Below are 16,441 nucleotides of genomic sequence, written 5' to 3' on the forward strand. Positions count from 1 at the left end.
ATGCACCAACCGCCACTGCTTATACCACGTGCAATTCATCCTCTCCAAAGCCAAGCCTCAAGAATTCCTGGGTGTGAAGAGCGGCTGATTCTGATTGGGTGCTTGATAGTTTTCCAGAAACTCATGTTCTTGATTGTTCATGTTTGTCAGTAGTAAATTAAACATGCCCAGGGGTTTTATCTCTTCAGTTGGCACAAGCTACAATAAAAGTGTCTTTGTCATTGCAAAAAAATATGAATGGCGAACGAGCCTCTGTCTGTCAAAGAATGGAAGGGCTGGGGAACTGTCATTCATCTCACTGCTAAGCAGAGCCATGTCATGCTTCACCCTCCTTCAGGCCTCTGATTTTAACCAAGATCGCTTAGAACACTGGGACTTTAGAGCCCATCCTTTTAATGAGGAAAACAAAACTACAAGTCCCATAAGCAATAGTGGTGTAAGGTGTCACGCATGACCTAGGACTACATCAGATTCAGCACATCAAGTTCCATTTATTAAGTATTTGACACAATATTGAATTTATAATCTTTGTTTTTTATGGTCATGAGTCACCAGGATACTAAAAACGTGTCTTTTATTTTCAAGGTCAATTAAGTAATGTTCACCAGCTTGGAAGCTCAGTTAATTCTTCAGTATTTGTCATTGATCTCCATGTGTGGCTGGTTTGGGTCTGCCCCATGCATCATTCCTGATAACTCACACAGGTAAGGAGCTTGTAGCAGCAACATGATAACCCCATACTGGAGTGGAGAAGTGTGGCTCAATGGTTAGAAGATGTTATAAAATAAGGGTTGACCCAATGGTACTGGGACCTGGGTATTCAATGTTGTGTATAAAGTGGTCCCAGTCGAAACAACATTCTAAACGCACATCACAGTTTATGTACAGTACACATATTCCGAAACAAATTTTTCAGGACAGAATATTCTGAGTGATGTTATTTAATATACATCCTCAAATGCAGATCAATTGTCAGAGTAATCAACAAATGGTAGACATTTAGTCTCAATGCCCAAAAGGAGGAAAGGAAGGACAGGTGAGGGAAGGGACCGTGATTAGGATAGTGTGAGAGTAAAAGTAAATTGTAGAAACAATAACAAGTGGTCTTATATGCATTTAAAGTTCAGTACCACATTGACATATATACATCGTCATAGGAATATTTACACATTTGATAATCCTATCCAAAAAGCACAATAGCACAGCCACTAAATGTTCTGTTGTCAGAAGGGTAGGAGGAGGAAGGTATGTCGACGTTTCGACCCCAAAAGGTGTAGGCTGAATCCTGCCCTACTGCGGGGTCTTCTTCAGGACAAGTGGGGGGTGGGATGGTGAATAAGGGCACCTAAGAATTAAAATTAAAACACACTGTTCAGTTAGGGAAGATCTAATGTTACTCCTAATGTGTGCAGTGTCAGTCACAACATATTTACCTAAAAATCACACCTGTGTCGTGTGGCACCGTCTGCGGTAAATGATGGGCCGGAGGGCTCGAATGAAGAGGGAGAGCGACAGAGGAGAACTAAACTAGCGTGCTATGTTTGTGTGATCTCGCCGTCTGATATCTGCATGATTCCAAACGAGGGCTAAACTGTTCGGCAGTGATTTGGGGGCTAAAAAGGGCTAGTAACCACATACCTTTGGTAATCTGTGCTTTTGTCTGCCGTCTTAGATCAGCCGTGTTCCAGCACATTAGCTGTGGAAAAGTAAAAGGGCGTTTACTATCGGCTCGTTACTATGGTCGGGAAGCATGGGGTGTTTTGGTGGAAACCATCGGGTTTTGGGTAGTGGGGGCACATACCTGAATAAATCGGCGTGCTGGCACTCGAGTAAAGGCAAGCGTTGGAAAGCCGGTGGCGGCGAGGAGTGGATGTTATTACTTCCGCGTCTGGGTGGAGTTAGACCGAGTAGGGGGGGAGGGGGGCGGGAGCTGGGCATGCCAAAGGAGCGTCAGCAGTAGTGGGCCTACACGGAGGAGTGTTAGGGGCGTGGCCCAAGTGACATGTCTAGTTGCCGAGAGGGGAGTGAGAGTAGAGCGTTTCCATAGTGACGCGTCATGGGGCGGGAGGAAGGAAAAGTTAGTTCTTCGGAGAAATTAACAGTTGAGCTATTATTCATTCAACGCGTTTTTCAGCATGCCTTAAGATATCTGTTGTTACAACCTCTGTTCGTTTCGCGGGCAACATATTGTCGGCGCTATTTAACGTGTTGCAATTAGCTATTCTAGGCAGAAGGAGAGGAAAGTTAATTACTCAGAGATATTGTAATGACACATATATTGTACATCGCATTTTCATAATTTTCTTAACACGTTGCAACAAAGGGCTAATCTGTGGGTAACATATTGACAGCATTATGTCACTTAGTGCAAATACATGTAATACAGATGTAAATGTATGTATAGGCATTGGGAAAAGGTTGTTGATGGCAGTGTATTGTCAAGACCACTATGGATGTGAATAGGTCTAGGGATCCCATGTAAACCAGAAGTGGTCTAGAAGTTAAGTTGGTGTATCGGGCCGTTCAGTGATTGTGGGGGCCGGTCGCTAGCGTGTAAAATCTGGGTACAGATAAGCTATGGACCGTCAGGTAAATCAGGTGGTAACAGTACTGTTCCATTCGTCAATTGTATTAAGCCCCTGGTTGATCGAGTCGCAGATGGTCATCCATTTGCATTCAGCCTTGTTTAGGAAAATTTTGATGTCGCCTCCTCGAGTGGGCAATGTGGGTTTCTCTACCACTTGCCAATGAATGTCAGTGTCCAGGTGCCCATGTTGCAGGTAGTGTGATACCAAGGGTGCTGTCAATGTTTTACAATTGATCCGGCTCTTTTGCTGGATGATACGTTGTTTAATCATTTGTGTCGTCTGTCCAATGTAGACAAGGTTGCATGGACACTGGATCGCATAAATATGTTTTGTGATCTGCAGTTTGTATGTTTGGTCAGTTTATGCGAGCGACCGTTGACTGTGAATTCTTTTGTATTTGTGGTCAGGCTGCAAACACTGCAATTTTGGCATCTGTAGTGTCCCACAATTGGTTCGAGGCCCCAAGCAGCTGTGATGGTATTTCTTTCATGGTTGGTTTGTGGCCATGTTATGGCATGTACCAAATGATTAGCCAAATTGTTGCCGCGTTGGTAGGAGAATAGAGGGGCTTCTTTGAATTACTCATGTGAGCTCAGTAAAGGCCAATTTTTTTCTGATGATTTTATTGATTTTGTTGCTGTGAGGACTGAATTTTGAAACGAATGGGATCCTGTCATCGATTTCTTTGGTTGGGTGGTGAGGAGGAGTTCTCTGTGACAGTACCAAGCTCCTTTCTTGGCTTTGGTGACCAATCATTTTGGATATCCACGATGTATTAATTTTTTAGTGAGGGTGTCAGCCTCCCTGAAATAGTCTTTTTTCCATTAGCAATTCCGGCGGATCCGGAGGAATTGGCCATACGGTAGTCCATCGCGTAGTCCACGAGGATGGTAGCTGGAATATAGCAGTAGGGTGTTCTTTTCCGTCGGTTTGCGATATAAGGTGGTGCCCAGAAGCCCTTCTTCTGCATGGATGGTAACATCCAAAAAGGGCAGATCATTCTGTTTGCAATCACTTGTGAATTTCAGATGTTCTTGCGAGTGATTAAGCCAGTGAATGAAGGGGTTCAGTGTTTCAGACGTGCCATTCCACAGTAATAGCACATCGTCTATATACCTACGCCAGAGGTTGATGTTTTGGAAAAACAGATTGATGGGTGTTAAGATGAGTATCTTCTCTAGATGGTGCACAAACAAAATTGCAAAGTTCGGGGCGAAGCAAGCGCCCATTGAAACGCCTTTCACTTGTAGATAGTAGGTGTCCCGGTAAAGGAAATAATTGTTTTTCAAGGCTATACGGAGGAGATTCATGATGAAATCAGTGGGAATCCGTGTGGGTTGAGGTCTAGAGAGAAGGAGGTTGTGAATCACTTGTAGACCTTCATCGTGGGGTATATTTGTATAGAGGGATTCAATGTCAAGTCCTGCCATGACCTGTGTGGTGGTATCAAATGGTAAATCCTCAATTGTGTTGATCAGGTCCATCGTATCACGGATGTAGGTATCGGTCTCAGGGACAAATGCTTTTATTACGGAATCTATGTATTTTCCCAGTGGTTCTAGGATGGAGCCACTCACTGTAAATTATCTGCACCTTGTTCACAGTGCGCCGTCCACGCTGTTCACTTTCACTTGCGTCGCCACCTTCACTTTGTACACTTTTATGCACCAAGTTGTATATGGTTGTCATAAATTCAATTTATGCAGTGCTGTTCCTAACTGTATAACGTCCGACTATGAAACTAATGTTATAAATATAAAGATGATTAACTATCTTTTTTCATACAAACGAGTATTCTCCTACTTTCTTTACAAGTAATGCGGTATGCATGCATGTTTTAATTGCCTACATATCCTTACCTCTCAGGACATTGTTTCTTTGTTGCACCTTACCTACCCAGTCCTGAATTGGTATATGGGTTACACTCCTGTAAATCTTACAAAAACCTAATTCATTTAGGCTTTGGAGAGTTTGTCCTGGAGTAATGGCATTATAGAAATTTACAACAGTTAAATTAAAACCCTTATTACGATATGTGAGTTCCAGTGTGCAGTCCGAGGCCCATCTAAGTTCACTCCACCTTCCTGAGAGTCTGAGATCGACATAAATAGTCAGACCCCCCTTTGCCCTCCCCGGCGCTGACGTACGTGCTGGGACGAAAAACATTTTGTAGCCTTCTATTGCCTGGTTGTTAATATGTACTCCCATGTTTCTTGTAGGAGGATTATTTGATGTTTCTTAATATACGTTAGCCAGTTGTGATTTTTTATTTTTGAGGCTAAGCCCGCTACATTCCAGGATATGATCTTAATCTCTCCCACTATTTGACTGCCTGCCGTGACAGTTGTAGGGTTAGTGGGCATTACAGGAACTTCACCCAAATTCCCTGCATCTTTCTCCACATTTCTCCCACCGGGCTCTATAACTCTCACATTGGCATTGGAATCATCTGACTGTGTGCGCCCTGGACCTTCATTGTCTCCTATTATGGGTGACCCCTCCCCCCCTTGCGCTATTCTCGTCTTTCAACCCCCCCACCAGTCAATCTATTTCATTTAGGGCTGAAGCACAGTGGAGAGGTGCAAATCGGTTAATGAGTGAAACTAGCTGGTCCCCCCGTCTGATGCAATCCTATTCCTCCTATGGTCACCTTGCATATTCCTATGGGCCATATCCCTATAGAAAGAAGCCAAGGGGAGCAGTCTGATACTGGACTCTCCATCCCCTTGGTATTGACCCCTGGATTGACTATGGAGGAGCTTATCGACTAACTCTGGATATCTGAAATTCAAAATCACGCAATCACCCGCAAAGCTCTTTCTGCTACTTCCGATCCAAGCCACCCTCCTTGCCATCAGAATATGTCTGTGTTGTGTGATATTGAAACCTGTCTTTTTGACTAGCCAATGTGCTGTCTTGTTAATTAGAGTGCGCAGGGATTCCTCCCTCTCATCCCCGTTAGTAGGAACCCCTACAAGGACCACTGTGTAGGGGCTTGAGACTGGGGGGAGATCCAATGTCGGTAAACCCCTAGTGCTCTGCACAGCGTCCGCTATTGTTAAATCCTCTTCACTGACTATTGCCCTTCTTCACTCCGAGCCGCTCTGGGCTGTGTCAGGACAAACTGTATTAGGTGGCCCCATTCTGTTTATGCTTAGGGTAGTCCCGCTCGTTTTACCCGCCAAGGCACCCTTGCTGGTGCCCTCACTGTCTTTGCCCAACCGCCTGCCTTCGCTGTGCCCCCCTCCCTGACCCTCATAACTAGTTGTGGGCTTTGAGTATGATGAGGCTTCTGCTCCCCCCTCCTCCGGTCCCCTAATTCTACCTGGCACCCTATTCCCCTGATCGCATAGCCGAGATAGTTTTTCCTCAATGACCTTAATTCTCTCGAGCACCGGTCCCAAATGGGTGGAAAAAAGGAGCTCTACGGTTGACCTTAATAGATCTTCCATTCCTTGTCCGCTCCCCATCTTCCCACAGTTTGAACATTGCGTGCTACAAATGGGTCCCACGGCAGTGTTCACTCTGCTGATCTTTACGGCACCCTTCTGTTTTGATCTTGGCTTTGAAACAATCGCCCCCCCCCCCCCCGATCATGTGCCCCGGGTCCTTGCGTCAGCTAGAGGTGATACCAACTGCGTAGTACATGTGTCTTTTATTGCACCTTTTGATCTTGTGATCACTTCTCCACCCCCCTTACTATGGTTCCTATACCTGAGTTGGCCCTAGAGGCTACCAACTCTGATGGCCCTTGTTCTGGCCTGTCAAACACTGGAGTGGACGCGCTGGAATTCTTTTCCACCTCTTCAATACTAATGTGAGACCGGTCAGGGTCAGAATCCGTTATAAGTGGGTCATCAGGGTACATAAGTTAGCCACCCTCCTGTGTCATATGGGGAACATGAACCATAGCACTAGTGATGCTGCCTCTATCCTGCTTTGATTGACCTTGGAGGATACTTTTACTTGGTGTTTTAGACCTTGCTATGGGGCCCATTGATGATCGCTTATGTTCGAGCAGTGTATCTAGCGACAATCTTTTCTGTGAGCTGAATTTCGAGGACTAACAGTGATTCTGCTCTTTGAAGAAATGCGTCAAGGGTCCCCTTAACCCCGCCCCCTACCCCAGGAATCAATTTCCGCTTACTGAGTGGTGTTCGATACTCCCACCGGTTACAGCGCAGATGTGCTATAGAACTATGGTCAGGTCCTACGTTACATACAGTACGAAAGGCACTAAAAATGAAATAGAGTCCACAAAGCACAAGGCGCTGCCTCCCTAACTGCTAAAACTGATGTAATCAGCTATTACTTCCACTCATTCACTGGAGGACGCGTCCACAATGTGTATCCGGCGGTTCACTTACTGCCACTCTGGGTCTAGCATCCGTCCCTATGGGAGGTGTCCTGTTTTCAGACTCAAGGGATGTGGCCCTGCCCGGCCTCCTCCGGCCTTTGACGGGCAAGGACGGGCCCGCCCTTGGCCCGAGCTTTGCCCGGGCGAGCCCGAGCGTCCCGTGGGAGCCCTGACGCTAATTTATACTCGACCCGATGGAAATGTCGCGAGAGCGCGCTGCCTCCTGGGAACTGGAGTCCCGGCAGTCCCGCGCTCCGCGATGTAGATGGGGCGAAGTCCGTCAAAGAAGGCAGCCACAAACAACAAGCAGGTCCCTGGGCAGCACAGAGCAGCAAAGGGCAGGCGGAAATGGCCGGTAGGTCAGAAGGCCAATCAAATCACAGTATACTGTTCCAGAGGTTCAGTCCTAGAGACATTATCTGTAACTGAACGCAGACACCCTAGGAAGCATGTGCTTTTAAGACAAGTTGCGTTCACTCATCTGAAGGTGACATGCTTCATCATTGGGCTATACTCCTCACCAGGCCGGCGCTACAATGCCTGGCGGGCACCACAAGAGGACACTTTGTCGGAGATCTTTTATTAAGTACGCCGGATGAGCATAGTAGGACAGAGGATGTTGTGTTATAAGATGTGAGATTGGTGAAGTCTGAATATAAAATGAACTATCGACCAGTTGCCGCAATATAGTTTATGTGATCTTCCTGGTCGATGTTGAGATTAAAAACAGTGGCAGAGAAATTGAGGCACTAATGGCCCCTATCACTGTGTGAAAGTGTCGATCACCTATGGACCTGCTGGTAAGCTGGGGTCTATACTTCAGGTCAACTTTGTTCATACCCTGTGTAGTCATGGAGCAATCTGTTGGCATTTCATCAGGACCCAATATGGGAAAATGAGTAAATGTGACCTAATCTTCTCAGCGTGAGTATCTCTGTAACTCAAAGCCCTGCACCGTGCATAGGTGATAAGGTGCCTAGTACCATCTTACTACCATAGGTGAGCACTGTTTAAAAGAGTGCACTGGATACGGTAACCCTCCTAAGGGTCAGGACATTTTGACTTATCCAATAGTGCCGCATCAGAGGGCAACTGGTTTGAAAAGCACATGCTTCCTAGAGTGCCTGCGTTCAGTTAGAGATAATGTCTGTGGGACTGAACCTCCGGAACAGTATACTGTGAGTTGATTTATATGAAGAATGTGTATACTGGACTGTCATTTTCCTCGTCATCTCTTGTGATATGTAAAATAAAACGCAGCACACCGGGAGGCCAACAAATCTATCATACATTTAGTGCAAAAAAGTATATTTTTTTCTTTTTTTTAAAGTTACAATACACCGGGCAATTCCGCAGCTCACATCATCAAGATACAATTCAAGTCAGTCATTTAGTAACAGGCAGATTACATTGAATACATTTAATGCAAAAATAGCAAAAGGCCAAGCAAACTAACAAGTGACAATTGTCTTTGCAATGGACGAGAGCATCCACCCTAAAGCAAGTTGGAGTATATAATGCTAATGCTACACAATGTATTTTTACACACTTTTCTCCTAATACAAGTCAATGAAACATGAACACATGATAGAAACAGTTACTGAAACCACACTAATGAGTAAGAGGCAGGATCTTCTCTCGAGAGGAATGTGAGGAGTCAGTGAGGTGCAGATCAAAGATACACAGACAAGCTGCAGAACTCACTGTTTCTGGAAATAACACTTCTGTTTGTCAATATTCAATTTACTACAAGATGCAGGAAAGTGTGCAGATGGACATCACTAAATAAAATGGTTCTGGGCCCTAATAGAATCAGTTAGAAGAGGAGTTGACGGGTAGTAGAGAGGTAGAGGGGTAGTAGAGGGGTAATAAAAGGGTAGAAGAAAGGGAAGAGGTGTAGAGGGTTAGAAGAGGGGTAGAGGGGTAGTAGAGGGATAGTAGAGGGATAGAGCGGTTGTAGAGGGGTAGAAGAGGTGTAGAGGTGTAGAAGAGGGGTAGAGGTATAGAAGAGGGGTAGAAGAGAGGTAGAGGGGCAGAAGAGAGGTAGAAGGGTAGAAGAGAGGTAGAGGCGTAGAAAAGAGGTAGAGGGGTAGAAGAGAGGTAGTGTGGTAGAAGAGAAGTAGTGGGGTAGAAGAGGGGTAGGAGAGAAGTAGAGGGGTACAAGAGAAGTAGAGGGGTAAAAGAAGGGTAGGTGTAGAGGAGGGGTAGAGGGGTAGAAGAGGGATGGTAGAGAGGTAGAAGGGTAGTAGAGGGGTAGAAGGTTAGAAGAGGGGTAGTAGATGGGAAGAGGGGTGGTAGAGGGGTAGAAAAGAGGTAGAGTGGTAGAAGAGTAGAAGAGATGTTGAGGGATAGAAGACAGGTAGAGGGATAGAAGAGAGGTAGAGGGGTAGAAGAGAGGTAGAGTGGTAGACGAGAGGTAGAATAGAGGTAGAGGGGTAAAAGAGATAAGAGGGGTAGAAGAGAGGTAGAGGGGTACCAGAGGGGTAGTAGGTTACAGGGGTAGTAGGTTTGAGCGGTGGTAGAAGGGTAGAGGTGTAGCGGTGTAGGGGGTAGAAGAGGGGTAGAGAGGGAGAAGAGAGGTAGAGGGGTAGAAGAGAGGTAGAGGTGTAGAAGAGAGGTAGAGGGGTAGAAGAGAGGTAGAGTAGAGGTAGAGGGGTAGAAGAGAGGTAGTGTGGTAGAAGAGAGGTAGTGGGGTAGAAGAGGGGTAAAAGAGTGGTAGTAGAGGGGTAGAAGAGGGGTACAGGGGTAGAAGAGGGGTGCAAGGGTAGAAAAGGGGTAGAGCGGTAGAAGAGAGGTAGTAGAGGGGTAGGTGAGCAGTGGTAGATGGGTGGTAAGGGGTTGAGGTATAGTAGAGGGGTATAAGAGGAGTAGAGGGATAGAAGAGGGGTAGTAGAGGGTAGAGGGGTAGAAGAGAGGTAGAGGGGTAGTAGAGCATTGTAGAGCAGTAGTAGAGGGGTTGCGGGATAGTAGAGGGGTAGTGGGGGGTAGTCGAGGGGTAGTAGTGGGGTAGAGGGCTAGTAGAGTGGTAGAGGAGGGGTGGAGGGGTAGAAAAGGGGTAGAGTGGTAGAAGAGGGGTAGTGGAGCGGTAGAGTGGTAGGAGAGCGGTAGTAAAGGGGTAGTAGAGGGGTTGAGGTATAGTAGAGGGGTAGGAGAAGGGTAGAGGGGTAGAAGAAGGGTAGAGGGGTAGAAGAGAGGTAGAGGGGTAGAAGAGGGGTAGAGGGTTAGAAGAGAGATAGAGTAGAGGTAGAGGGATAGAAGAGAGGTAGAGGGGTAGAAGAGAGGTAGAATGGTACAAGAGAGGTAGAGTAGAGGTTGAGGGGTAGAAGAGAGGTAGTGTAGAGGTAGAAGAGGGGTAGTAGAGGGGTATAGGAGAGGTAGGAGAGTAGAAAAGGGGTAGAGGGTTATTAGAGGGTTAGCGGGGTAGAAGAGGGGTAGAGCTGTAGAAGGGGGGTAGAGGGGTAGAAGGGGGTAGAAGAAGGGTATTAGAGGGGTAGAAAAAGGGTAGCCGTGTAGAGGGGTATAAGAGGGGTAGAGGGGTAGAAGGGTAGAAGAGAGGTCGAGGGATAGAGAGGTAGAGTAGAGGTAGAGGGGTAGAAGAGAGGTAGAGGGGTAGATGGGTAGAAGGATAGAAGAGGGGTAGAGGGGTAGAAGAGAGGTAGAGGGGTAGAAGAGAGGTAGAGTAGGAGTAGAGGGGTAGAAGAGAGGTAGAGGGGTAGAAGAGAGGTAGAGTACATGTAGAGGGGTAGAAGAGAGGTAGAGGGGTAGAAAAGAGGTAGAGGGGTAGAATATAGGTAGAGTACATGTAGAGGGGTAGAAGAGAGGTAGAGGGGTAGAAAAGAGGTAGAGTAGAGGAAGAGGGGTAGAAGAGAGGTAGAGGGGTAATAGAGGGGTAGCAGGTTAGAGGGATAGTAGGGTAGAGGGGTAGTACAGGGGTACAAGTGGTGTAGAGGGGAAGAAGAGGGGTATTAGATGGGTAGAGGGGTAGTAGAGGTGTAGAGGGGTAGAAGAGTGTTAGAGAGGTAGAAGGGGGTTAGAGGGGTAGAAGAGAGGTAGAGGGGTAGAAGAGAGGTAGAGTAGAGGTAGAAGTGTAGAGGAGAGATAGAGGAGTAGAGGAGAGGTAGAGGGCTAGAAGAGAGGTAGAGGGATAGAATCGTAGAAGAGAGGTAGAGGGGTAGAGGGATAGAAGAGAGATAGAGGGATAGAAGAGAGGTAGAGGGGTAGAAGAGAGGTAGAGTAGAGGTAGAGGGCTAGAAGAGAGGTAGAGGGATAGAAGAGTAGAAGAGAGGTAGAGGGGTAGAGGGATAGAAGAGAGATAGAGGGATAGAGGAGAGGTAGCGGGATAGAAGAGAGGTAGAGGGATGAAGAGAGGTAGAGAGGTAGAATAGAAGTAGACAGATAGAAGATAGGTAGAGGGGTAGAAGAGAGGTAGAGTAGAAGTAGAGGTAGATGGGTAGAAGAGAGGTAGGGATATATAGGCAAATGAAAAGGAAGCTATCATCTTCAGGAATGGGAAAGAATGCTCTCGTATTTTTAAAGCTGATGACCCATGAGGAGAGAGGAAAGCCAGGTAGCACCTCTGCTCGTGAGTGCGCGCCCGAGCGCGTAACCGCAAGCTCTAGGCAACAGTGGTAGAATTTTCTGAAGCCCACTTACTAAAAGTTTCACCAGTGCAGGGCATGCGCTGGCTCAGGTGAGACCTAAAAAGGTTGCTTTCTGACCTAAGCACTACCTTTTTGCCAAATTTCGGGTAATTCCGTTCAGCAGTTCAGTCTGTAGCTTGTCGTAAAATTTCCTATGGAAATTAACATGGAGAAAACGCGTTTTGGGATCCCCCCTTTTTTCTCAGCCCCCGCTTGACGATTTGGTCAGGGACATTTGCTTACGCTTTTCCGCCTCCCCTGCTAATTCCATTTTTAGTTCGGAAGCTCAGACAAATGTCCCTCACTGATCTTGATAGCCCCCACATATTCTCGTCAACCTTGGTACTCTCAACCTTAGAACTCTCAGTGGTTCCACATCAAAAGCTACATCTCACATCTAGTCTCCTTACTCAGAGCCATGGAGAAAGCAGACATCCAATTCCCAGAGAACTCAACCTAGCGATTTGGCTCCTGAAGTCATAGAGTTTGGTTATTTACAACTACAACCAGACTATGAATATTCTCAAGGAAGCTAGAAAGCCTACTACTAGAGCATGTTATGCAGCAAATGGAAACGTTTTGTTGCCTATTGTAACAACAACAATATCAATCATCTTGATGCGTTTGTGCAGAACATCATTTGTTATCTGTTGCATTTACAGCAATGTGGATTCACTTACACATCCATTTGTTTACACCTGGGAGTCGTAGCTGCATACTTGCAAAATAGACAACACCTATCTCTCTTCAGAGTACCAGTGATTAAAGCCTTCATGGAAGGATTAAAAAGGGCTATACCACCAAGTGTTCCCCCTGCTCCAGAGTGGAACTTAAACATAGTCCTTACAAGGCTAATGGGCCCGCCTTTTGAACCAATGCACAAATGTCAGTTACAATTCCTATCATGGAAAGTTGCTTTCCCCATAACGATAACCTCACTAAGGAGAGTTGATGAACTTCAGGCATTAACTACACGAGAGCCTTTCTTTCAACTTCACAAAGATTGAGTGGTTCTACGTAATCCTAAATTTCTCCTTAAAGTAGTTTCTGCTTAGGGGTAATTCTTGGGCGATATCACATTAAAATAATATAACATTAGCATTTTCATTATTTATTGAACCATTGTAATTCTTGTATTGAATGTATGTGCTGCACTGATAATAGAAGCAGATAAAACTAATTAGCAAAATAAGCACATTGAACAAAATCAATAGTTCCACCATCTTTCTAAAACAATGTACATATGCAAGCATATAAAAACTGTATGTAGCATTTTCCTACTATGCTTTCCCGTGTGTGTGTCCGTTGGTCTCTGTGTGTCTGTCTCCCATTCCCTGTAGGGAAAGTATGTAGCTCCCCGTTGTAGAAGAGTCGGTCAAGAAGGAGCACACTGCATTAAATAATTTCTTTGTATGCACTTTGTATTAGTATTACAGGAAATCACAATGATTGATTGTCTTGGTTATATTCTTCTTTCCCACAGGGTCTTCCACTTCAGTCCCTTAGGTGAGCCTCGGCCGCTGTCGTCTCTCGGACAGAAGGAAAAGACTCAGGTAAGTGTTTTTGCTTTATGGTTTAATCAAGGGAGGATGTGAGGGCTAAATAATAGCTATGCATAAATGTGAAGGGAGGGGGTAGAGGTTGGAGCAACCAAAAGAAAAAGAGTAGCCGATGATTTCTGCTCTTGTCTTTCTTTTACATCTCACCTATTTCCTTTTCCCTGGGTCCCTTTCACCCCTCAGCCTCCCCTCTCGTCCCTCTTTGACTCAGCCCCTTTCCAAAAGCCCCATAGACGCCCATGCACCTGGAAGAGCCACGTCCCTCCGGGGCGGTGGCGTGGTGACTCCGCGTCCTTCAGTGAAGTCTGGTCTCCTTCCGTTTCAACTTTCCCTCCTCTGCCAGGTTCGGGTGTTCCGCTCGCTGACAAGCTGTGACCTCCCCTGGGCTCAGGTTTTCTCTCTCGGAAGAAGGCTGTTAGATAATCTCCGTCTTTCTGGTCTTCCCCCGCTGGTTTCTCCGCCTTGCATTCCCGTGCTGTGTGTTGCTGGACCAACTACTCTCCAACCTGACGCGCTCCCCCCCGCCTTCTTGAAGCGTGTATCCTCTGAGGTCCGTCCTCAGCTCCGGCTTAAAGGGGCCGCCTGCCGGTTCCCCTCTCTCTACTTCTTGATGACAGCAAGGCGGTCAACTGGTAAAAGGGGACTGTGAATATAGGAGGGGAGAAATATATGAAGGGATGGCATGGCACTCCTTATCCTCTATCCCATCGTCTACCACAGGGGCTACCTGACACACCCCACCCCCAGGCGTTTCCCGTTCGTGGAAATGAGGGATGTGTGAAAGAAAGCCAGCATTGCCGTTATCAGACCATTTTCTATGACGGACCTCAAATGAGTAGTCAATGCCATCTCATGGTAAAGAGATGTGGTGCAGCGGCCAGGGCAGCTGACTTCGGAGCACAGGGTTCACAGATCCATCCCGGGCTCCGGTGGCAGCTCAGCTCAGCACTATGTGACTCTGGGCAATAGCTCACTTAATTTCCACGACGGCCCCCATCGCCTCGAGACCCGTAAGGGTGAGTAGTTTGTGCTTTACAAATACAGATTTTTTTATTTTTATTTTTAACCACCTGAGGACACTGGGATTATTCCCTTTGTTAAGAGGGGGGCGTGATCAGTATACAGGACAAGAGGAGATCCCTCCAGATAATAGTGTAACTTCTCCATTTTATAGCTAAGCACTCTTTCTCAACCGTAGAATATTTCTTCTCCCTTGGAAATAATTTATGGCTGATAAAGAGGACCGGGCGCTCAAGGCCTTCTTTTGTGTGTTGGGAAAGAACGGCCCCCAGACCTACTTCCGAGGCATCTGTTTGTAGGATAAAGGGTTCCCTCAAGTTGTGTAAAATAAGGATAGGGCTGGACGTTAAGGCTCGCTTGAGCTCGTGGAATGCCTTTCTGGCGGCTTGTGGGGGATTTACCAGGTCTTTGTTCCTTTTCTCTTTCTTCAGTAGGTCGGTTAGTGGTGCTGCTATTTCAGAATAATTGGATATAATCCGGCGGTGGTAGCCTAGTAAGCCCAAAAGGGATCTAATGCCTTTTTTGGTGGTAGGGAAGGGGGTGTCTAAGACTGCTCTAACTTTCTCTTGTTGGGGAGCGATAGCCACATCCCCCAATAGATAGCTCAAATATTTGACTTTGGTGAATCCTATCCTGGACTTTTTGAAGTTCATGTGGGGCCCTGCAGTCCTAAGTGCTTGGAATACCTTCCCACAATGGACGAGATGTTGTTCCCAGTTAGGGCTAAATATTATGATATCGTCTATGTAGGTTAAGGAGTACTCTTGCTGTTGGGAAAGAACTTTGTTCATAAGTCTTTAGAACATTGCCGGTGCTCCATGTAACTGAATAGGCAGTACAGTAAACTCGTATAACCCATTAGGGGTGCAAAAGTCGTTTTTTTCTTGGTCTTCCTGTTTAAGTGGTACCTGCCAATAGCCTTTTGTAAGATCGAGTGTGGTTATATATCGGGCAACGCCTAATTTCACGATTAGCTCATAGACTCTTGGTAATGGGTATGAGTCAAATTCTGAGATGGCATTGACTGCTCGGAAGTCTATACAAAAACGGATGGAACCATCCAGTTTCTGAACTATGACAATGGGGGGCGACCAGTTACTGCTGGAAGGTTTTATGACTCCTAGCTGTAACATGCTCTCTATTTCGGCAGCAACTAAGTCCCGCCTAGCGGCTGGTATTCTGTAGGGGCGTTGTTTTATTGCTTTGTTTGGTGGGGTAACAATTGCATACTCGACTATTGTTGTTTTTCCCGGGAGGTCGGAAAAAATGGAGGAGAAGGACTCTAAGAGGGCCTGAAGAGACACTCTTTGTTCCTCTGTTAGATGTTTGTTTATGGGCAATTGAGTCACTGTTGAATGAATGGGTTTTGAGTCAGACAACACGTAATGGGTGTCTTTGGGGAGGGGTCCCAACCATTTCCTTAGCAGATTTATGTAGTATACCTGGGTTTTAGTTGAGGAAAGGCATAAAGGGGAAGTAGTGAGGCCTATCCTTTAAACAACTTCAAATGGTCCCTTCCATTCTGCCCGTTTATGGGGTATAGAGGAAGGTAGGAGTAGGAGCACTCAGTCATGGACCTGTAACTGTTGCCACCACTTTCCTTTATTCTAAGACATCTGCTGACTTCTTTGAGTTTTTTCTAGGTTGTCGTGAGCAAAATCTCACAGTTTCTGTATGCTGTTTCTTAGGCTTTGGGTGTATTCTAGAAGGTTTTGCGTGTCTTCTTGTTTCTATTGTTCCCACGCTTCTCTTGTCATTTCTAGCAAGGTTTGTGGCTATCTCCCGTAAAGATGTTCAAAGGGAGAACAACTCAAGCTTCTTTAAACCTGGCTTCTAAAAACAAAAAGGGCGAGTGGCAACAACATGTCCCATTCTTTCCCTTCGGTGTTAGCATTTTCTTCATGGTTTGCTTTAAGGTGGCATTATATCGCTCGCACAGACCATCTGTCTGAGGGTAATAGGCCGATGTTCTTATTTGGGTAATATTCAAGGTTTTACAGACTTGTTTCATTAAACGAGAAACAAAGGGGGTTCCCTGGTCTGCCAAAATCTCTCAGGTAATCCTACCCTCGAAAACCTTTCTAGTAACTTTTCACTGATAATTTTCGTGCTTGGTGTTCATAGGGGAAATACTTCTGGGTATCGAGTTGCGTAATCAACAATAACCAGTATATAGATATATCCTTTTTTTGATTTTGGAAGAGGACCCACTAAATCCATACTTATCCTCTCAAAAGGGTTATTGACGATTGGTAGAGGTTGTAAGGGATTCTTGGT

The 16,441-nt window shown here is 46.0% G+C and overlaps 1 long non-coding RNA gene across 1 annotated transcript in view; it reads left to right on the plus strand.

Annotated features, from left to right (window-relative positions):
- Positions 1-579: 579 nt before the first annotated feature.
- The window catches only part of LOC147666014 (uncharacterized), a 57,740-nt gene continuing 41,878 nt past the window's right edge, over positions 580-16,441 (plus strand). Inside the window, exons 1-2 of the long non-coding RNA XR_015304940.1 lie at positions 580-704; positions 13,069-13,138. This is a non-coding gene — a long non-coding RNA (uncharacterized LOC147666014). The remainder of the gene's footprint in view (positions 705-13,068; positions 13,139-16,441) is intronic.

Source organism: Lissotriton vulgaris, unplaced genomic scaffold (genome assembly GCF_964263255.1).
Source record: "Lissotriton vulgaris unplaced genomic scaffold, aLisVul1.2 SCAFFOLD_1209, whole genome shotgun sequence".
In the NCBI taxonomy this organism is placed as follows: Eukaryota; Metazoa; Chordata; class Amphibia; order Caudata; family Salamandridae; genus Lissotriton; species Lissotriton vulgaris.